Source organism: Sciurus vulgaris (assembly GCF_902686455.1).
Source record: "Sciurus vulgaris genome assembly, chromosome: 19".
In the NCBI taxonomy this organism is placed as follows: Eukaryota; Metazoa; Chordata; class Mammalia; order Rodentia; family Sciuridae; genus Sciurus; species Sciurus vulgaris.
Window position 1 is genome coordinate 29503776 of NC_136480.1, and position 22696 is coordinate 29526471.

At 37.9% G+C, this 22696-nt stretch overlaps 1 protein-coding gene and 1 pseudogene across 2 annotated transcripts in view; one reads left to right on the forward strand and one right to left on the reverse strand.

Annotated features, from left to right (window-relative positions):
* LOC306650410 (zinc finger protein 680-like) overlaps nt 1–22696 on the forward strand; it is a 492831-nt gene that overhangs the window by 138115 nt on the left and 332020 nt on the right. The gene's annotated exons all lie outside the window — the stretch shown is intronic.
* Nucleotides 14595–15835, reverse strand: LOC306650290 (succinate dehydrogenase [ubiquinone] cytochrome b small subunit, mitochondrial-like; annotated as a pseudogene). The gene has a single exon. The product of its transcript is annotated as a succinate dehydrogenase [ubiquinone] cytochrome b small subunit, mitochondrial-like (transcript).

Genomic DNA, 22696 nt, shown 5'->3' on the forward strand with positions numbered 1-22696 from the left:
TATATGTCTGCTTGTCTAAGTTTGTCAGTATTAATCCAGTGAATAGTATACCTTTTATTATGTTTGAAATCAGAAAACATTACTCAAATTTGTTTCTATTTTGAATACTTTTGAATTATTTATAAGCACTTGGAATTCCACAGAATTTTTAAAATAGCCTTTTTTTGAAAAATTAACATTGAAAATATGATAGCTATTACCTGGCATCTATAGATCATTTGGATAATATAGACAACTGAAAGTTATCTTTCATTTCTTGAATGAGACCATGTTTAAGAGTACACCATTGTCACGTATTTTTGGGGTTTTGAATGTCACTTCCCTATTGTTTTCTAATTACTATGATTAGAAAGTAATTTCAGTATTGTCATTTATTAACATATGCTCTGGTTGCAAGTTGGTCAATACAGAATATTTCATGAGCTATTGAGGAGCCTGAGTCCACAAGTCTAGTTGGTTTAAAATAGTTTTTAAAGTCTTCTAGTTTGTGTTTACCATTCTGCTTGTTCTATTTTCTGTTACATCCATTGGAGCTTAGTGTCTTCAAATATTACTGTTATTATTTTTTACAGTTTTCTCAGGGATGCCTTTCTATATTTGGAAGTATGATGTAGTTACACATGTATTATTGTAGAGTTTTAGAGGGTGGTCTCTTATAGGTCTTTATAAAATATTCTAGTTTGTCACTTTTCAAAGTATTTTCACTTAGAAAGCATTTTATCTCACATAACTTTTCTCTTAATCATTTTACATAACATTATTATTGCCATCTCTGATTTAGTGTTATCATCTTGTATGTAATTTCCTTTTCATCATTTCACTTTTACTAAAAGTGAACATAGATTTAAATAGCATACAGGAATTTTCAGATTTAATCCTGTTAGTCACATTTTGTGTTCTGACTGGTGTTTAATAATAATCCATTTTACTTAGATAAATTACTGAAAATAAAGAACTTATTGCTGTTATTTTGTAAGTTATTTTCTCTATTTCTTAGGATTGTTTTCCCTAGTTTAATTTTTGGTTCATAGATTGTTACAGTGACACATCTCACCTTATTCTATTCATATATTTCATAGTTATTATGTCACTAAAATTGGCTTATATAAAACATTTTAGTCTTAAAATACTTCATCTACTGGTAGTAAATTAAGTTAAATTCCATATAAAAATCAACATGTTTGCAGGTCCTCTCTATGTTGTTGCATGACTATTTTCATATTGTATACCAATTGACAGGTTTATGATAATCTTTATGTTTTTGTCTTTCAAATTCAATGGAAATATTATTTTATGAACCATCATTACATTCTAAAAGAATTCATAATTATGGATATTTTTGCTTTTGACAGAAAGTTTTAAAATTTTAAATGATTTGATGATTTGTCCTCTGCAGATTTATTTTCAATTGAAAGGATTCTCTATAGTCTTTCTTATAGGATAGGTCTAGAAGTCGGAAACATTTTTAGCATTTTTATATCTTGACATAATAACTTTTTTTCTTTGGTGCTGCTGGGGATTGAAACCAGGGCCTTGTGTGTGCTAGGCAAGCACTCTACCAACTGAACTACTGAGCTATATCCCCAGTCTCTTCTTTTTCTTTACTTTTAAAAAATAGTGGTTTTAGATATAGCATTCATGGTTGTTGGTTTATTTTTTCTTTGCTTTATTTAACTGTATTTTCCAGTTCTTCTCTGGGATTCTTCTTGTAAAAAGTCAATTACTAATTATATAGAAACATCCTTTTAAGTGATACATCTCTTATCTTTTGAGACCAAAACTTTTTTGGTCTCAATAGTGTTTCTTTTTGAATTTTGATACTTCACATACTTCATTTTGAGTCTTTTTGTGTTCATCCTGGTTCTGCTTCTTGAAATTTGATATCTTTTCTTTCACTTCCAAGTTCTCAGATCTTAGTTCTTAAAGCGCATTTCAAGTATACAATTTCTACTAATTTCTGTAAATTTTTTCTCCCAATTTCATTTACTTTCATTCTTGATCAGCACATTAAACATCACTGAAATGGTTATTTCCTCTTCGTAAGTTCATAACCTTCCAATTCTTATGGTCTTTTCCCAGTTTTTAATTGTTGATTTGATTGAACCAAGTTTCCCTTTATTGTGCGATGTTGTTTCCATTGAGATTTTTCTACCTAAAAAAATTTTTTTAGTAGAGGATTATAATTATTCTGTACATGTTTGGAAATTACTACATAAATTTAAAAAAGAGGCCAGGTAAAAAGACACATGCCTGTAATCCCAGATAATTGGGAGGCTGAGGCAGAGGGACTGCAAGTTTGAGATGAGTTTTTTAGTGACAACCTGTCTCAAAAATAAATGACATAGAAAGCATCTGGGTGAGGCACTGTGGTTATAGCTCATTGGTAGAGCACGTACCTCACATGTGAGAAGTACTGGCTTCAATTCTCAGCACCTTATAAAAGTAAAATAAAGGTATTGTGTCCATCTACAACTAAAGAGAAAAATTTTTAAAAAGATTAAAAGTGACTGGGGAAGTAACTCAGTGGAAAAGTGCCCCTGTTTTCAATCCCAAATACCCTCCTTCCATAAAAGAAGAGAAAAATAAAAAGGCAAAAATCAATTGTTACACCACTTATTACACCATTTACCTCACATGTGAAAACTGAAAAAGTTGAATTTTGGAGCTATGATTTGGGGGATGTTAGGAGTTAAAACAGTCAAAGTCTGCAAATTTACATTTTGATGGGGAAAGTAAAGTGTTCTGTACAACATGGTGGGTGTAGTGTATTATATTATTCTTTTTCTTTTGTATTTGGAAACCACTGGTTGATGTCACCCGATCTTTTCCTGTTTTTTTTTTTTTTTTTTTTTTTTTTTTTTTTTTTTAGTTAATGTCTTGCTAAATTGCTGAGGTGCATGTTGAATAGGCACTCCTTTTGTCTCAGCCTCCTGAGTCACGGGATTTTAATTGTGTGCCACCATGCTTGACTCATATATTGCGTTCTTAATAAATGATACCACAATATGTAAAGTTTACTAAAAAATAAACATGATAATTATGTGAAATAATGCATGTATTAATTATTAGATTTAGTCATTTGTATGCTTTGAAACATCATGACATACATAAGAAGTTGTTTGTGTTATCTGTTAATAAATAACTGAAAGTTTGATCATTAAAAAGCGAGTCATTTTGTTGCTCTCTATGGTTTGACTTCATTCAGGCAATACTGACATCAGCTGTGATTGACTTGATACCTCTCAAACCTGCTTTCATGCTGTATCTTTTAGATGTGTGTGTACGTTTCTCCCTCTGTAAATGTTTGTCCATATCTCTTCTTAAGAATGCACAGTTTCTTAAATCCCTGATGAATATCTTTTGTTCTGTTAATAAAATTCTACAAGCAGGGGATGTTTTTATTCTGATTAAAACCCAATCCTTGTGGGTGAACCTGCTGGCAGGATTCACCTAGGTATTTTTGTATGTGTACATAGGAAAATTATGTTGGATTTATTGTACTGCCTTTCCCATTCCTACCCTCCCTGTTCTATGATTTCTTTATTCATTCATCTGTTGATTGGCTTCTAGGTTGGTTCCATGTCTTAGCTATAATAAATTGTGCAACTATAAATGTTAATGAGGCCGTGTCACTGTACTGTGCTTATTTTAAATACTTTGGATGTATGCTGATGTGTGATAACTAGGTGAAATGGTGGTTCCATTCCTATTTTTTTTTTTTTTTTTTGTATTGGGAATTGAATCCAGAGCACTTAATCACTGAGTCACATTCTCAGCCCTTTTTATGTTTTATTTAGGGACAGGATCTCACTGAGTTGCTTAGGGCCTCACTAAGTAGCTGAAACTGGCTTTGAACTCACAAGCTTCCTGTCTCAGCCTCCCAAGCCGATTTCTAGTTTTTGAGGAATCACCATACTTCTTTCCAGTGGTTTTGTACCAATTTGCAGTTCTACAATTTATGGGAATCCCCTTTTATCCAATTTTAGTCAACATTTGTTGTTACACATATTTTTGATAATTGCCATTCTGACTGGAATGAGGTTAATTATTAATATAGTTTTAATTTGTATGATTCTAATTGCTAAATATTTGAACACATTTTTAAAACATTTGTTGATCTTTCCCATTTCTTCTTTTGAGAAGAACCTGTTAAGGTCCTTTTCCTATTTATTGATTAGGTTGGTTTTCCTTGTTTACCTATGGAGTAATGAGGATCTTGGATCTGCTTTGCTGCTCCCCTTCTGACATCCTCACCTTGGTAATAACTTCATGTTTTGTGTGTGTGAAAAGTATATTCATAAGAGTAGCAAGTGACATAATTTGTTCCTTTGGTTTCTTTCAGTTAAGTATTCTCATCGAACCCAAGAATTTCCATCAGTGCCAGCAGTAAAATGTTCATTCCAAAAGGTGATAAATGGAAGGTATGGAAACCTTGGCATTGAAAATTTACACTTAAGGAAAAATTGAGGAGTGTGGGAAGAATAAAGATCAGAAATTTTGTCATGATAAATATAATAAGCATGAGATGACTATATAATAGTAATTTTCACATAAATAGATATCAAGATACATATAATCTCAGAAAACATCTCAGTTTATGCCAGTCAGTTTTGAGGAGGGTTTTGGGTGTCCTGAAAATGCATCTCCATTGAGATTTTGATAATATAATTTTCCTCTGAAGGAATCTATTATATGATAAATTTAATAACAAGAAAAATTTGAGATGTAGTATTTGGTTAAATTTTCTTTCAAACATTTTTATGGAGAAGAAAAAAAAAAAAAACAATAAATTACCAAGTAAGATCAGGTTTGTTGTACTTAACAAAAAGTCTTTTCTGCATTCAACATACAGTTCTTCCTTGTGTCAAAACATAACATTTAATGAATGTAGGAAGATCTGTACTTAGTGATTGTTACTTGATCAAAAATTAGCCATAGATGTTTGGTGAGAGTTCTACATTTTTAATAAAATGATCAAGACCTTTTAGCCAATTCTCTACCATAAGTAAATATGAGTGTATATTTATTGGAGAAAAATGTAACAAATGCAGTGAAACTCACAAATATTTAATTCTTTTTTTCAAATCTAGAAAATATCAGTGTTTTCATTTTACAAAGAAGCTTTACAAATGTAACAAATGCAACAAAGCATTTCATCAGTGCTCAAAATTTATCATTCCAAGCATCCATACTCAAGGAAAGAATTGCAATAATAAACAATGTGGAAGAGCTTTAAATAAAATCACAAGCACTATTCAGTGCAAGAAAATTCAAATGGGAAGAATGCCCTTCAAATTTAATAAACCTGTTAAAGCATTTAAGAAATTCTCAACTCTTTATCACAGTAGTGATAAACCCTATAGATGTGAAGATTGTGGTGAAGCTTTTAATCAAAGGTCAGCACTTTCTAAACACAAGAAGATTCATTCTGGAGAAAAGCCCTTCAAAAGCACAGACTGTGGGAAAACATTTATTCAATTTTCACACTTCACTCACCATCAGAGGGTTTATAATGATAAGAGAGAACACCAGAGGGTTCATAGTGATGAGAGACCATATGAATGTAAGAAATGTGGCAAAGGCTTTAAGTGTAGTAGAGCCCTTATTCAACACCAGAAAATTCATAGAGATGAGAGACCATATGAATGTAAGGAGTGTGGAAAAGACTTTAAGTGTAGTACAGCCCTTATTCGACACCAGAAGATTCATAGGGATGAGAGACCATATGAATGTAAGGAGTGTGGAAAAGGCTTTATATATAGTACAGCCCTTAGTCAACACCAGCGGATTCATAAGGATGAGAGACCATATGAATGTAAGGAATGTGGCAAATGCTTTAAGTATAGTACAGCTCTTACTGTACACAAGAGAATTCATAGGAATGAGAGACCATATGAATGTAAGGAGTGTGGCAAAGGCTTTAAGTGTAGTACAAACTTTAGTCAACACCAGAGGATTCATAGTGATCATAGACCATACAAATGTATGGAATGTGGAAGAGATTTTAAATACAACTCAGTCCTTACTGAGCACAAGAAGATTCATACTGGAGCAAAGCACTACAAATGCACAGAATGTGGGAAAGCATTTATGTGAAATTCATACCTTTCTCAACACCAGAGGATTCATAGTGATGAGAGACCATACAAATGTAAGGGATGTGGCAAAGGCTTTAAGTGTATTGCCACCCTTTTTAGACTCCAGAGGATTCATAGTGATGAGAGATCATGCAAATGTAAGGAATGTGGAAGAGATTTTAAATATATGTCGATCCTTACTCTATACCAGAAGATTCACACTGGAGAGAAGCCCTACCCATGTAAAGAATGTGGGAAAGCATTTAATCAAATCTCAAATCTTAGTAAGCACCAGAGGGTGCATAGGGATGAGAGTCCATATGATTGTAAGGAATGTGGCAAAGGCTTTAAGTATAGTACTACCCTTATTAGACACCAGAGGATTCATAGAGATCAGAAACCATACAAACATAAGGAATGAGGCAAAGCTTTCAAGCTCCTCTCAACTCTTAACACCAGACTATTCGTTCTGGAGGGAAACCTATAAGTGTAAATAATGTGGAATAGCATTTATTCAAATCTCACATCTTATTCAGTATCAGAGAATTCATTGTGATAGACTCTACAAATGTAAGGAATGTGGAAAAGACTTTAAGGATCATCCAACCCTTATTAAACATCACAAGGTTTATAGTGATAAGAGATCATACAAATGTATGGACTATGGCAAAGATTTTCACTTCAACCCTCATTCAATGCCAGAGAATTCATATTATAGGCAAGTCATATGAATGTAAACAATGAAGCAAAGCTGTTAATGAGAGTTCGTTAAGCACCAGAAAATTTACAATGGAGAGAACCCCTAGAATGTCACAATGTCTTTGATTATTCTCCAATTCTTACTTGCCACAATAGGACTCATATTCAGAGAAGCCATACAAATGTAAAGAATGTAGCAAAGCTTGCAACTGAACCCAACTCTTACTCAACATTAAAGGATTCACCCTGGAGAAAGACCATACAAATGTAGGAATGTGACAAAATCTCTAATAGATCTTCACCCCTTACTAAATTCTAGAGAATTCCTATGAAAGATTCTACAAATATGAAGAATGTGGCAGAGCCTTTAGTAATTGCCCACACATTATGAAACACCAGAGAATTCATTGAAGAGACAAACTCTAAAAATATATTTTGTCAAATCTTTATTCTAATTTCAAACTATCTTCAACATCAGAGCATTCTTGTCAGATCCTCATGCCTGTTATAAATGCAGAAATACCTGATCAAAAATACATGCTTTTGGTAACAGCAAAATAGTTTCAATTGAGAGCCAATATTCACAAGTGATAAATGTATGGCAAAAAGTTTATACCACCTATCTTGATATGTATAACAATTTTCAGTGAGAAATACTATGAATATAGAGAATGTGACATTGCCTTTAACTGTTAATTAAAATGTTCTAGACATCATAAGTTTATGTGATATAAATAAGGAAATCCTCCTATATCAATGTAGTGCAGATAGCTCATTCCTGAAATGCTGCTGATTTATTATAAGTCAAAATTACTAAACATGTTCAGTCTTGAAAGTTGGAGAAACTATAATTTGCCAATCATTATAGGAGAGGAAAATTCTCATCAATGAGCATTTTTATTTTGTATTTTACTGGTGATTTACAATGGAATTTGAAATGATTTATTTGTATCATGAATATATTTTATTAAATAAAAGTGAATGTTTCTCAATTTTTTACAAAGTCATATATTTAATCATATTAAAATTTGTAGGTAACATAAAGTAAGATGGAACCATTGGTTAAAAAGTGTATAGACATCTCTCAGTTGTTTCAGGCAGTGTAATAATCTTCAAGTAATTTAGAGATAATGAGTCCTATAAATGATATTTTCACTATTTCTTTTTGTTGTAATCATATGTAAATTAAGACAGCCAAAGACATAGAACTATAAGAGTAAATCCAGACTTCTGTCCCTTGTAAATACTTAAAGGTTTTATGATACAGTTTCTTTCCATGTGCCTGCCCTGTGTCAACAACATATGCACACATTGTTTTTGATTTAAATTGACTTGAATATACAAGTGTTACAATCTCACGGTTGATTTTAGTAGTAAGAGAATCATGGAAACATTAATAGTGTGTGTGTATGTGTAAGAGAGAGAGAGAGAATATGTTCACTTATTTAACTGAAAGAGAATTTCAATATTGTGCATGAGTTACAAATGTCTGAAAATATCTATTTTAGGTATACTGAATTTATATTTTTCCAAAAAGTGTGATTCCTTCTTAAAATTCTCCTCATGTCTTTTCTATCTTTTCTGCTTTTTTGTTTTCATGCAACATAATATATGACTTTAACTCATTTGAAGTTCACAAAACATTGCTATGTGACCTGTTTGGGTATTCTTAGGTGTGGTTTTAATGACATTTAATGGTATTTAGTAATCTGTGCAGTGTAGGAACCAGGAGTCCCACAGGTGAGTGACATGTGTCCACAGGAAAGGAGGAGAGTGTGTCTGAAAATCCTGTCAGAAGTCACTGTGGACCTAGTGGGGAAGCAGGGCCCACATGTCTGAATGTTACCTCAGGCTGTTCCATTGAGGCCTCAGTTTCCCCCTTATACAATTAGGCAGCAGAAGGAGGCTGATGTTTCCAGGGTGCAGCCTTCCTCAGTCCCTCCATCTCATGGGATTCTGTGGGCTCTCTGTGTATTCAGGTGGTTTGGGGCCCATGGGGTTTCTGGGAAGGGACCTGGGGTATTACCTTAGAGGTTTTGTTTTCTGGGTGCAGCCATTTTCCTGGCATGTTCACAGAGACTCCTCTGGTGCTGCTGCATAGATAGACCTGGAGGTCCACAGAGGGTAAGCAAGTGGTGCTGCTGTGACTCGCTGGAGCCTTTTCTGGATCCCAGTCTACCATACATGCCCACAGGCAGGGACTTCCTGGCACCTGGACAGTGAGAGAAGCCTAGATGGAGAGGCAGATTTCCCCTTGTCAGAAGCAACCTTAGTGGGCTCACTACATCTGTAAAGCAGGACAAAGACAGACACCTGCCTCTCTGGCTGTTGTGAAGCTGTCACAGCTTTGTGATTCTCTAAAAGGTAGTTTGTCATGGAAGGAGTAGGGAATCTGGGTTTGAATAGTGCTATTTAGTTATATATATATATATATATATATATGGAAGCCTAGTGCCCTTGCATTTTACAATAGAACTAGTTTGTACAAGGCTCTGTATTGGGCAGAGAGGGCATAGGCATGAACAACAGTCAGGAGTCCCTGCTTCCATTCTGGTGGGGGCTGCAGTTCCCCTGGTCTGGCCCAAGTTTCAGGCACTAAACAAACATGGAATGCTCACCTCTTTAGACATCCGATCTAATGTCACAATCCACAGCAATGTTTCACCTGCCCAGTTTTTCTAGAACACACGTCTTGTTACGTCACTTGTCTGTCCCCAGTCTTTTCATACCTATAAGAGAAAGGCCTCCTTAGGAGCTGTGCCTTGCTTGCTTCTCCAGTTGCATTTTGCCATCCCTCCTCAAGGTTTCGAGAACACCTGTCTCACCCCTACCAGAACATACCACTCTCCTTGATGTGGGTTTTTCCCTTGTTAGAATGCTCACTCCTGATTAGGTGCTAGATGGTGACATTGTTTTCTAGAGCCAATCAGAGTATGTGCCTATTTATACATTGGCTTTGTTACTGGATGATTTAAAAAGATGTTCAAAGCTGCTGTTTTACAAGCAGACTTACTTTGTACATCTCAATGAAATTGATATGAAGAGTTAATTGTCCAGCTGTGAATGGCAGGATATCACTCACTGCCCAGTGTTCACTGTCATCATGGAGAAGATGATGCAGATAGTAGATAGATAGATAGACAAAAAGACAGTCACAGAGGCAGGTGAGAGACAAACAGATAGATATTCATACATATTTTTTCTAAAAATTTTATTCAGAAGTGGGGTACGTGTCTCAATTTGGTCATGACCTTTTCTAGAGCTGTTGTTCCTGGGATGCTGCAGGAATCTTTCCATTGAAGGCATTTCGTATTCTTTGTGAGGCTTTGATTACTATAAACCTGTAAATAGAGTGTATGTGTGTGTAAATATATATCAGAGATGCCAGGAGTTATTTTACTTGTATTTACCCATTGGGCATCTGTAAAACTTGGTGAAGAATCAGTGCTTTTTGTCAAAAGCAGTCTTTGAGTTCTATTGGTATGGGGAAGACTCATGGCTATTTAGCAGAACTTGACAACAAGGGAATGTGTATGAAAAGAATATCATATAACATAATAGAATGACTAGGTAATGGGGATAAATATGGTTGAACATGATTCATTGATTTGTTTATTATAGACATTTTGGATACATAATCATATATGTAATTACATAATTTATATATTTGTAACTTTGTGTGTATATATGTATATGTATGCACATAAGTATGTGTGTTTATAATTTTGTCTCTGGAATTAGCAGCATTAGACATGGATTCAGGTGGAGGTAAGTGCCAAAACACCAGTAACGATTGCTGGATATTTGGCTTGAGCAACCTAGGGGTTTACTGACACCCAATACTGGATGGGGCAGCAAAAAGAGCACTGGTTTTGAGGAAGGGTTTTCCATTGTTGTTTGTGATGCCTACTAGATATCCATGTATACAGGTCTGAAGGTGAGAGGAGAGGGCTGTGAAGGAGATAGACATTTGGAAGTAGAGTGATGTGCAAAACATGTCCTGATACTGAAGATGACCTAGGGTGAGGGCAATGATAGAAAAGTACAGAGACTTGCTCTGATCTGGGGACACACCTGTTTATTGATGGAGAAGAAAAGTCTATCAAGGAGACAAGGAGAGAACATCCAGTTAGGAAGATGGACAATAAGGGAAATGTAATGACATGGATTTCTGGATAGGGATGATTTTTAAAAGAATGGTAAGACCTCTTGTCCTGAAGACCACTCAGAAGTAAAGCAGAGAGTGACCAAGGAGCAACCATTAGATTTGGTGCCCTAGAGGTTTCTGATGTTGTCCGTGGAACCCCTGTCCTCACATAGGAAGAACTGAAGGCAACTGGGTGATGTATGGAAGAATAGAAGTTGGCACAGTGAAGGAACAGGTGGAGATTTTTCTGATTGCAGATGATGTGATGAGGAGAGACCCAGCCAGGCATTAATATTGGACCTGAGAAGTGGTGAGGTACTCTTTCCAGAAATTGCTTGTTTGTTTCTTCAGAGATCTCTGTTCTATTACCATGTTTGCCACCTATACACTAGAGTGCATTTTTTTTCAAATCTGTAAGCACAATCATGATTACTGGGGACTGGGAAGGGTGCTGGGGCAGGTGATGGAGAGGGAGTGAAAGACGGTCATTAGAAATGTTCACTGCTTACCATGCTCTTGGAAATGTCACACTCAATCCCATTAATGTGTGCAATTAATATGCAGTTAATAAAAACACGTAGAACTAGCCATTCTGTTTGATCATTAAGAGGTATGCCCTCAAAAGTGGGGGAGGGAGTTTATATCTTAGTTTGCTTCCAGCTTGTGAAAATGGTCATTGTCAGTCACCTGTGAGGAGAACTGTATCTCAGTCTTTTCTTAGTTATCATAGTCTTCCCAATAATGACAAATACTAGCCACACATTTTGTAGCATGTGCCTTACATGGTTTTTGGTTGTATTTGTGGGTGTGAGTGTGTGTGTGTTTTCAGTAAGTAATAGACAGAGATGAAGTGCTTCCTTGTCATAGCATGACAGAGTTGTGCGATGTTCACTGAAATCCTTGAGGTGCTACCATCCATCCATGGTTAAGATTATTTTTGCCAGGCTCATAATTGGGAGTTACTGCATTCCCCTTCATTTGTGTAGGATAAAGGAATCAGCACACCCTGAAAATGAGAAGAGTAACAATCTCCACCTGCTGGTTGGGATGCTGTCCACTTGCATTGTTTTGAACTCTTCTGTAAGAAATATCTGTCTGTTCCCTTTACTTATTATCTAGGAAAGTAATTGTTCATGTTAGTAAACATTCATTTTTGCTTTAGATTATATTTAATTATTAAAGCTATTTATTTTCCTACTCATATTATTACAGCTTTGGTTCATTGAAGATCTTGTACCTTTGTTCCTAAGTCCTTTGTCATCTATCCACATTTGGGAAGATTTCCTCCACCTCCTCCCCTCCTCCTCTTCTCCTTCACCCCTTCTACTTCTCATCCTCTTTCTTTTTCTTCTCCTCCTCTTTCTGGTTTGCTTCCTGCTTGTAAAAATGGTCATTGCCAGTCACCTCTGGGCAGAACTGTATCTCTGTGTTTTCTTATTTATTATGGTCTTCCTTCTTCCTCTTCCATTTCCTCCTCTTTCTCCTCCTTCCTTTTCCTCCTCCTTAGTCTTCCAGGCTCAATTGTCATTTACATTATGAGATCCTAGAATCAGCCATTTTTGGAAGGAAATAGACTCCTTTTCATGGGTAGTTATTAGGGTCAGCTATGTAATTTTTCAGGCCCAAGGCTAAATGAAAAGAGAGTCCTTGATCAAATAGCAGGTAACCTGTGACATTAACATCATGCAACAGTAATCTATTTCTTTATCTGTGTTCAAGTCATATGTCTTGTGAATTTTGTCCTATAGTATCCTTTGCATTACCTAAGATCCAGCATTGTAAATTATTTTCAAGACTTTTAACATTCATCTTTATGCAATGTCAATTCTAAATGCAAACTTACAAGAAAGTCATATTTTGTAGCCTGCACTCCCACATTGAGTCCATCCATACCAGAGCAGTGAAAATGTTACACACAACCAACCCCTGCAATTGTTTTTATTACATCTTGATAACCAGTAACAGTTTCTCCAATTGGTTTGTTAATGACTTAGAACTGTAAAGAAAGTGACTGTAGATTGCCCTGGTTTCCCTTTCCCTCACATCCTCAGCTGGAAAGGTGGGCTAACACAGTGAGTACCATGAGTGACATAGGAGAAAACAGGAATCTTTGGTCTTGGTGAAGAATTCAGGGCCTTCTTTCTGCATTTGAATCAAGTTCTCATTGGACCACACAGTGTGACCTTTCTGAGCTTCAATGCCCTCCCTCTGTTTGTTTTTTCATAAATAGGACACATTCACTTCATGCCCTAGTCCCTCCAATCTCCCATAGTTTGTTGATCCAGTAGACTTCTGTGTTGATGAAAATTAAAACTCCTTAATATGCATGAGGTGGCCAGACACAGTATAACATGTAGTTACATGTATGTGTTGTGTTCATACATGTGGTCCATTGTCTTTGTAGAATTCACTTATGAAACTTAAGTACTAAGATACAATTAATAATAATTTACAATAGCAATAGCATAGTATTCCAGCATGGACAGGGCCACTTTGTGTAGGAGGAACATCATAGGGCTAGACCTCTTTTGCCTGCCTGCTACCTCCTCTCTTCTTCTCTTTCTTGATTTTCTTCCCTCCCTCCATTCTGTGCTTGGTAATAAGAATAGTAGGATATTTATATTGTTAAACAAATGTATACGTGCACAGTATAGTATTGTAAACTAATAGCAAATTATTTGGCAAATACCTAGAAGTTATATATTGTAATTAGGAGAAAGTTTCTATCCATCAAAGAGCAACATCCCATTTCAGCCTAAGCCTGTTCCCTGGCAACCAAGTGAGCAGAAACATTTTCAGTATTTGGAAGGTGTATTTTATCTAGTAGAGGAGGAACGCATGCATTGAATTTCCACCTTGTTCTACTTTTTGGACAGAGTCCTCAGGTATGGAGAAAATTGAGGCCAAGAGTACCAGCAAATTTTGTCACCCATTCCTTTATCAGATTTCTGGGGATGTTATGGAGATACCAGAGGAAACCTTTCCAGTCCCTAATCTGAGCTCTTGGGGCAGAGTTAGCCCTGAGACCTGTCCAGTATCCCTCACCCTCCTCAGAAGGTTCAGAGAGTGAATCTCTATCTTTTTGATACCAAAATTCTAGCCCAAAATCTCAGAGCCCCCATGGCTCTCCTGAGCACTGTTTCTAAAATAGGCAAACATTGGTTAAAAACTCAATTCATGTACTGATTGGCCTTGATAAAAAGGCCAGTCTTGTTCCCATCTGTAAAATGAGGCTGCACCAATTAAAAACTTAAATCTAAGAAAGAAAGGAAGAAGCCAGGGTACCATGATTGGAGGTGAGTGATGCCTCCTGACAAACCTAAGATGTAGATGAAATATCCAAGGAAAGTGAGGTGGCAGGGAGGTAATTTATAGTCCTTGACATAAAACAATAGCTTGAAAGCACACTGTTGGGCATTGGCATGGATGAATGTGAGAGAATTCTCTCATCAGTCACAACAGAGAAAGGTAAATGTTAAAGTTGAAATATGAAGTTAAAGAAAAGCGATGGACATTTTATTTATTTATTTATTTATTTATTTATTTATTTATTTATTTACCAGGGATTGAGCCCAATGGTGCTTAACCACTGAATTACAATCTCAGTCCTTTTTTTCTTTTTTTACATAAATGAGTAGAATAAATTTTTCATTATATAACATTGTATTTTTTTATTTTCTTTTCATGGAATATTTTTCTTATTACCAATTCCCACAGTGGGAAAATAATTTATTATTTTTAGTTTTATATTTGTGGCCAGATTATTTTATAACAAGTAAAATACATTTGAGGATTAAATCTGTTTAGAATTTGTAATGTTCTGATATGCCTACCAGGAAGACATCTTCTCTAACTGGAGCATCTCTAAATTCAAAAGCTCTCCAATCTTTCTTCCTAGGATTTAGAAATCTATAATCTGAGATTTTTAGCATCTCCTAATTTTAAAGTTCACCTAGGCATAAAATCATCAGTAGCTGGTATCAACTGAACAGACAAGAAAATTTCCAAAATTAAACACTATCTAATTTTTTGCAAAGTCTTTACTCATGAATTAATGGTCTTTCCCTTTGTACATTATTTCCAATACAAATGCAGAAATATGACCATATATTGATAATAATAAAGCTGAATTGTCTTTAAGAGACTGACAAAAGGCAAAAGCTAACATGTAAAGTTTAGTTATATTGTGAGTCTCATGAGCTTGAAAACAACCCATTAACTCATTAGAATGCAGAACTGGGTCTCAAAATTTCTTGGGCAGATTCCCTCTCAAATGTTTTCCTCAACAATTAAATTGTAAAATAACCATGTGATTAGGAGAAGGTCTGTCCACCAATGAACTTATCTGTTATTTTCTCCTTATTATGAGTTGAATGGCATGACAGAGCAGAGGCAAATAGGCATATAATCAATTCTTTAGATATTAAGTCAAATAGATCAAAGCTTCCACAGCAGGGCAACACCTTTGCAGATGCCCACATCATTATATTTGAAATAACAAAGCCCAGCAAGAGCTAAAGCTGAGAGTGCTAAAAGGCCTACCTTGGCAGGTTTCTGTGGTGCATCCCCACAAACATAGTAACAACTTGTCCAAGGCCCAAGTGACTATGGAAAGTGAGGATGGCAGTCAAGGAGTAGTCCATTGCAGAGCAAGGATTCAAATATGTAGCTGGAAGCAGGCCCAGGAGCAAAACACTGACAGCCCTCTCACTAGTCCAGTGAAGAGATGCAGCCTTGGAACTAGAAAGGCAGTTTGGTGACAGGTGAATGTGCTGTGTTCCACTCCATCCTGGGGTAGGTTGGTCCTTGAGAAACACTGAGACTAGAGCAGATCTGACCACTGAAGTTGAGAGAAACAGACCTCACCCTCCGTGAGCACCACAAGGACACCCAGCTTCAAGAGAACCGCCATCTCGCTTTTGACCAATCTCAGTCCTTTTTAAAAATATATTTAGAATATATTTTGAGGGAAAATAATTTAATCACAATATCAAAGTGATTTTATAATAAATAGGCATTTTGGTCACAAAAGAAATATATAAAGTTAGTAAGCACTTCTCTTTCATCTGAATTTGTTTTTCTTTTGTTACATTCAAGTGGAATGGCTGTATTTTAAAAAAATACCATGTACATTTGATTTAATTTTAGTCAAATCCTTTTCCTCTTTCTAACACTCTTCTCTCCCTTTCTACCTCCCTCCCTCCCATCTAGGTGATGAGAGAAACATCTGGGTTGATGTGGCCTAATGCTAATGCTGGTGTCTGGGGCAGCAGGTGTGTTGTGATTCCCATCCCCTTTCCAGTTTTGCAGTATTCTGCTGTATACTTTCAATTCTTTGTAAGAGTCTTTAGCATTTTTATAAAATAATGCAATCAGTTTTCCCCAAAACTAACACTATTTTTGCAGGGTTTGGGGGCTTTAAATACATGATGAAGAAAGCACCTGTCATAGTGTGGCTGCATGATTCTGAGAGACCCCCTGATTCCTTTGTGGGGAAATACATGCTGTTCTTAACTGGAATGTCCTTCCCTTTTCCCTTTAATGAGTTTCTACTCATCTTTCAATACCTAGTTGAATGTGATGAATTTTCAGATCTCTACACCCAGCCAACCTGGTCCTTTTTCCTAGAGACTTTGAATCAGAGCAGCAACAAAGGGACAGCAGAAAGGTTTATAGTGTGCTCACCTAGAAGCAGTGTCCAGGGAGGAGTGTGCAGGGGTTTGGGATGCTGAGATCACCTGGCAGAGTCCAGCTCCTCCTCTTTTGAACTTTGCTGTCAGGTTCCCTTGACTTCTCCCTTGCCCTCTAACACATGTTTTTATTTAAAACACGCAGATCTCTTTCTGCACCTTGTGGTCAAAATCCCCAGCTGCTGTCCTGTCTCCCCAGCAATGAGTCAGGTTGTCAGAATGAATGATATTTACAGAGGTCATTATAAAGAGAATCTCCTCCCAAGATCCAACTTTCAGAAAGATGGCCCATGGTCAGACACCTGTGCTACCTCATCATGGGGTTCCTGGGGCAGCGAGGACAGCACACATGATTCTTGTTTGCCAAGAAAGTGTACCCATCTGCATTCAAAGACTCAGAGAAGTTGCAGAAGGCTACAGAGCTACAGAAAAGCAGAGAGCCAGGTCCTATGCAAACATGTGCTCCTTTAATCCTGGCTGGGCTCCTCCACATGCAGGACAGGGACCTTGCTTTCTTGCTCAACAGTCTTTCTGCTTGCATGATAGGGTTGACATATAGATGATGTTCAAAACATGCTTGCTGGCATGCTAAAAATCATTATCATCATCTGCACTGTGTAAATGAAGAGACTGATTCAGAGGTGAGCAGAGTGGTCCAAAGTCATCCACTTTTTATGTGGGGAGTCAACGCTAAGAGACCCTAAGTCCAATTGTCTCTCAAACTGAGTGGTGTCCAGGACCACAGGCAACTCCACAAGACCCTTTTCATTCATTTCCAACAAAGTTCTCAAATGCAGTGTATCTACCAGGGGGCTGAGAGAGTGGCAGGTGTCCCTGTGAGCTTGACTGAACAGCCAGGCTGATGGAGAAGAGCAGAACTTTTGGAATTTCACTGGATGTTGGTGGAATTGGGCCATGCCAGGTCAAAAAAGATTCCATGACAAAAAGGGAAAACATGCAATTCCAGTATGTTACATTTTCCATACGAGGAGGAGCCAGGTAGGCAGAAAGAGGTAGAACAAGTAGGTGGAGTTGGCATGGTGCTGCAGAGGGGCACCAAGTGGAGCCCAAATATTGGGCAGAGACTGAGAAGTTGAGAGTGTTCAAGTGGAGCAGAAGTGATGGGCCAAGCAATTCCCCTGGTGCCCACTGGGGACAAGTGGAACATGGAGAATGGGAGAAGCTGGGGGTTGAGCTGAGTGGGGTTGGAGCAGCTGGAGGGGTGGGGCCAGATGAAGCATGTGGTTGGAAGTCCTACTCAGGACTCCTCACATGTTCTCCTCAGCTGGTGATTAGAAGGCATGGTGGGTGCAAACTCAAGAGGTGAAGGGATGCTGGAGAAGAACCTATGCTCTGGAAATCTTGTCAGAGGTCACTGTGGACTCCTCCAGGAAGGAAGGTCCTTGGCCTCCTTTGCAGGAGATATGACCTCAGAATCTGTTCCACTGGGGCCTTAGTTTTCCCACTTATACAAGGAGGCAATGGAAGGAGTCTGATGATGCCAAGGCACAGCCTTCCTTAATCCTTCCCTCTCACTGGATGATGTGGACTTCAGTGTATTCAGGGGTATTGGAATCTCTGGGCTTTCTGGGAGGTGTCTTGGGGAATGTGGCTTTAGAGACCTTGATTTATGTGAGTGACCACTGTCCCAGTGTTGTTCAGAGATTTCTGATGCCTGTTGTGTGACCTGGAGATCCAGAGAGATTAAGAGGGTGGTGCAGCTGTCACTCTCTGGAACCTTGTCTGAATTGCAAAGTCCCATGTCACTCATGTGCAGGGCAGAGAGAGAAGCATACATGGTACAGGTGGCCTTGAACTTTGCCAGGGGCTACCTTGGGAGACATACTGCATCTGTAAAACAGGATATGGATGTGACATCTGCCTCTCAGGATGATGTGAGGCCTAGCCACAGCTTCGTGTTTCACTAAAAGAGAGTTTGGCATGGATGGAACAGGAAGTCTGGGTTTTGACTGTGTAATCATTTAATTTTATATATGGAAATATGTCCCCCTTGTATTTTAAAATGTATTATGTACCATACTCAGTTCTAGGCAGAAAGGACATAGACATAAACTAGCCAGCCAGGAATCCCTGCCTCCATTCTTGTCGGTGCTGGTGTTTCATTGGTCTGGTCCAAGAATTCAGGCACTAAACAGACATGGAGCCCTGACACCTGTAGGCATCTGATCTAATGTTATCATCCATGGTGATGTTTCACCTGCTTAATTTTTCTAATACCCCTCATGTCACTTAGCTGCCCTCAATGCTGTCACACCTGTGAGATAAAGCCCTTCTTCAGGAACTCTCCCTCGCTGAGTTCTACATTTGTATCTCCCCATCCCTCCCCAAGGTTTCATGAAAAACTCTCTCACCCCTACCGGTTCATACCTCTCTGCTTGGTGTGTGTGTTTTTGATTCTTAGAAGTGTTGAACTACTAGTTAGGCACTAGAAGGTGCCAAAACCGTACTTAAGACTTTGCCTAGAGTCCACCATAGTTTCTGTCAAACTATTAGCTGGCTTGGTTACTGGAAGTTTTAGAAACCCTTCAGAACTTGTCTACAAGTAACCTGTATTTTCCTTGTAAAACTTTTTTTTGTAGGGGTACCAGGATTGAACTGAGGGACACTCAACCACTGAGCCACATCACTTGCCATAATTTTATAAAGAGACAGGGGCTCACTGAGTTGCTTAGCACCTCACCATTGGTGAGGCTGGCTTTGAATTTGTCATCCTCCTGCCCCAGCCTCCTGAGCTGCTGGGATTACAGGCATGTGCCACCATGCCTGGCTTTTTGAAACACTTAATGAATTTTATGTATGGAATTAATTCTCCAGCTATGAAAGGGAATCTTATTACACTCACTACTCAAAGTGTTCATTGTCCTAGTGGAGGAGAAGATGAATACACACACACACACATATATACATATATATACAGGTATATTAATATATACATATATAGAGGTACATACATATATGTGAATATAGGAATATGTATTCTCAGAACATTATTCAGAAGTGTTTTAAGGATCTGAGTTCAATCATGGCCTCTTCCTACAGCTGTTGTTCCTAGGATACTTCAGGAATCTGCTAGTGTTGGAGGCATTTTGTGTTCTTTGTTGGGCTCTGATTATTATAAGCCCACACCCCATTGGGTATTTGAAGGGTTTAGTGAAGCATTTGTACTTTTTAGCAAAAGAAGCTTTAAGTCCCTGTGATATAAGGAGAAATTTTTGCCATTTAGCAGAACTTGCCCCATGGGTATATGTATCAATAGAATATGTATTATAAAGCATGATGGCATGACTAGGTAACAAGAAGATGAAAGTGGTTGATTCTAATTTATTTATAATTATTTTTATATTTTATACATATCATTATATATTTATAATTTTGTTTATATATACACACATATGTATTTATAATTTTGTCTCTAGAATAAGCAGGAATTGGTGGTGGATTGCTATAGGGGTGAGGGCCAAAAGACCAATGGCAATTCCTAAATTTTTTACTTGAGCATCCTATGGGATTACTGACACCTGATATTGAATGTGGCAGAAAAACAACATGGGGAAGGAAAAAGAGCATTTTTTGGAGGAATTCCTTCATGTTGGTGTTTGTAAAGTTTACTACATATCTATCTGGATAGATCTGAAGGTGAGAGGAGAGAACAAGGAAGAGGATGGACATTTGGGAGGCAGAAGAATGTAGAAAATATTTACTGCTATGAGTCTGTGGGCAAATGACAGTGAGGGTGACAACACAGAAGCACAGGGAGTCTTGTTGTATGCTGGGGAACTGCCTATATTTAACAAAGGAGAAAACAGAAATCTATGAAGGAGACAGAGCAGGGTACCCAGTTAGGGAAATGAAAAAATAGGAAAATGGAATGACATGGATTTCTGGGAAGAGATGATTTTTCAAAACAGTCAGGTCCTCTTGTCCTGAAGGCCACTCAGAAGTGGCCTAGAGGATGACCAGGGAGGGACCATTAGATTTTGTGCCATCAACATTTCTGATGCTCTCAGTGAAACCACTGTCTTCAGATGGTGGGAGTTGAAGACACCTAGATGATGTGTGGAAGAATAGAAGTTGGCACAGTGAACGCAACAGTTGGGTATCATTTTTCTGATTGTGAACAATGAGGTGAAGGGAGACACAGCCAGGCATTAACATTGGTGGTCTCTGAGATGGGGAGAGGCCATCCCAGAAAGTGCATTTTCCTCTTGTTTATGACTGCAGATATCTCTCTTCTATTACTCTATTTTCAGCTCTACACTAGAGTTTTTCTATTTTTCTTAGGTGCTGGGAATCAAACTCAGGGCCTTGTGCTTACAAGGCAAGCATTCTACCAACTGAGCTCTCTCCCCAGCCCCCAAGTTTATCTTTTATTAATCTGGAAGTATAATACTGATTTCTGGGGCCTGGGGATGGTGATGGTGCAGGGTGTGGGATGAGAGTAGAAGAAGGGTAAATAGATATGGTAACTGGATTTGGAAATATCCAACTCATTAATATGTGTTATAAATATGTGTTAATTTTAAAAACACATGGAGCTAACCATTCTCTTTGATCACTGAGGATTAGGCCCTCAACAATTGGGGAGGAAGTTGATATCCTTGTTTTTTTTCTTTCTTGTGAAAATGTTCATTGTCAGTCACCTGCAAAAAGAACTGTATCTTAGTCTTTTCTTATTTATCATGATCTTCACAATAGTGGCAAATACTGGCCACATTTTGTAGAATGTACCTAACATGATGTTTGGTGTCATGTGTGCATTGAGACTGGTGGTTACATAATTTTGAAAGGAACAGAAGAGAGGTAAAGTGCCTTATTGTCACAGCATCATGAGGTGAACTGATGGTCTCCAAACTTTGAGGGATACAATCCATCTATGGTCCAGGTAGTTTTTAGTAGGTTCAAACTTTGGAAAGTTCCTCCTTTTCCACCACTATTCTTTCTGATCAACTCAATGAATCTACCCACTCTGAAAAGAAGAGGGGTAGTAAGCACCACTTGCAGGAGGGGATGCTGTCCATCTGCATTGTTTTCAACTCTTTTGTGAGAATGTTTTGTCTGATCCCTTTATATATTATCTACATTGTCATTTATTTATGTCAGCATAAACATATTCATTTGTTGCTTTCAGTTTTATTTCACTATTCAAGTCCTTTGTTTCATGCTTATATTCTTCCAACTTTCCATCTTTGAAGATCATTTACCTTACAAGCACGTCATTCTATACCCTACATACCAACATTGAATTCATTCATACCTGAGCAGTGAAAATATTACACAACACCAACTCAGTTTTTTTCACTACACCGAAGCATTTTACATTTTCTTGGATGGGTTTGTTAATAACTTAGACCTGAAAGGAAAGTGACTGTAGATGGCACTGGTTTTCCTTTCTCTTCACATTCTTAGCTGGAGAGGTGGGATAACAAGTGACAAAGGACAAGACAGGTATCCTTAGTCTTGGTGAAGAACACATTGCCTTATTTCTGCATTTGAATCTAGTTCTGCTTTATAACCAAAGTGTGGCCTCCCTGGACTTCAGCACCCCTCGCTCTGTGTACTTATTTGTAGATAGAAAACAGTACATTGTATCTGATTCCCTCTCAGCTCCATTATTTCCTGACCCAGTGTCCTTCTGGAAAAGATGGAAATCAGGACATCCAAGATGGCAGACTAGAGGGTGACTGCATCTCCCATTGCTCCAGAACTCAGAATTTAAGGAGGGGAGGTAGCGAGAGACTCAGACCAACATAGAGCTGTGGGGTAAGTCTCTCCCACCAGGTGAAGCTTGGCCCTGGTAGCAGGCTCGGACAGCGGGCAGTTTCTTGGAGCAGGGCAGGGCAGGCAGAGACTTCCAAAGCAGCCCTGCTCCCGCCAGCAGCAGTCGCGATCCACAGCCAGCTCCGTGGAGCAGGGCCGACCAGCGAGAGCCTTTCCACACAGAACTAATCCCAAGCACCGGACCCAGCGGCGGGCCCTGCCCTGGCCCACAGGCGCCTTCTGGGACCAAGGCAGGACTGGGAGAGGCTTTCCATGAGCAGCCAGACTCCCTCAGGCTGGGGCAG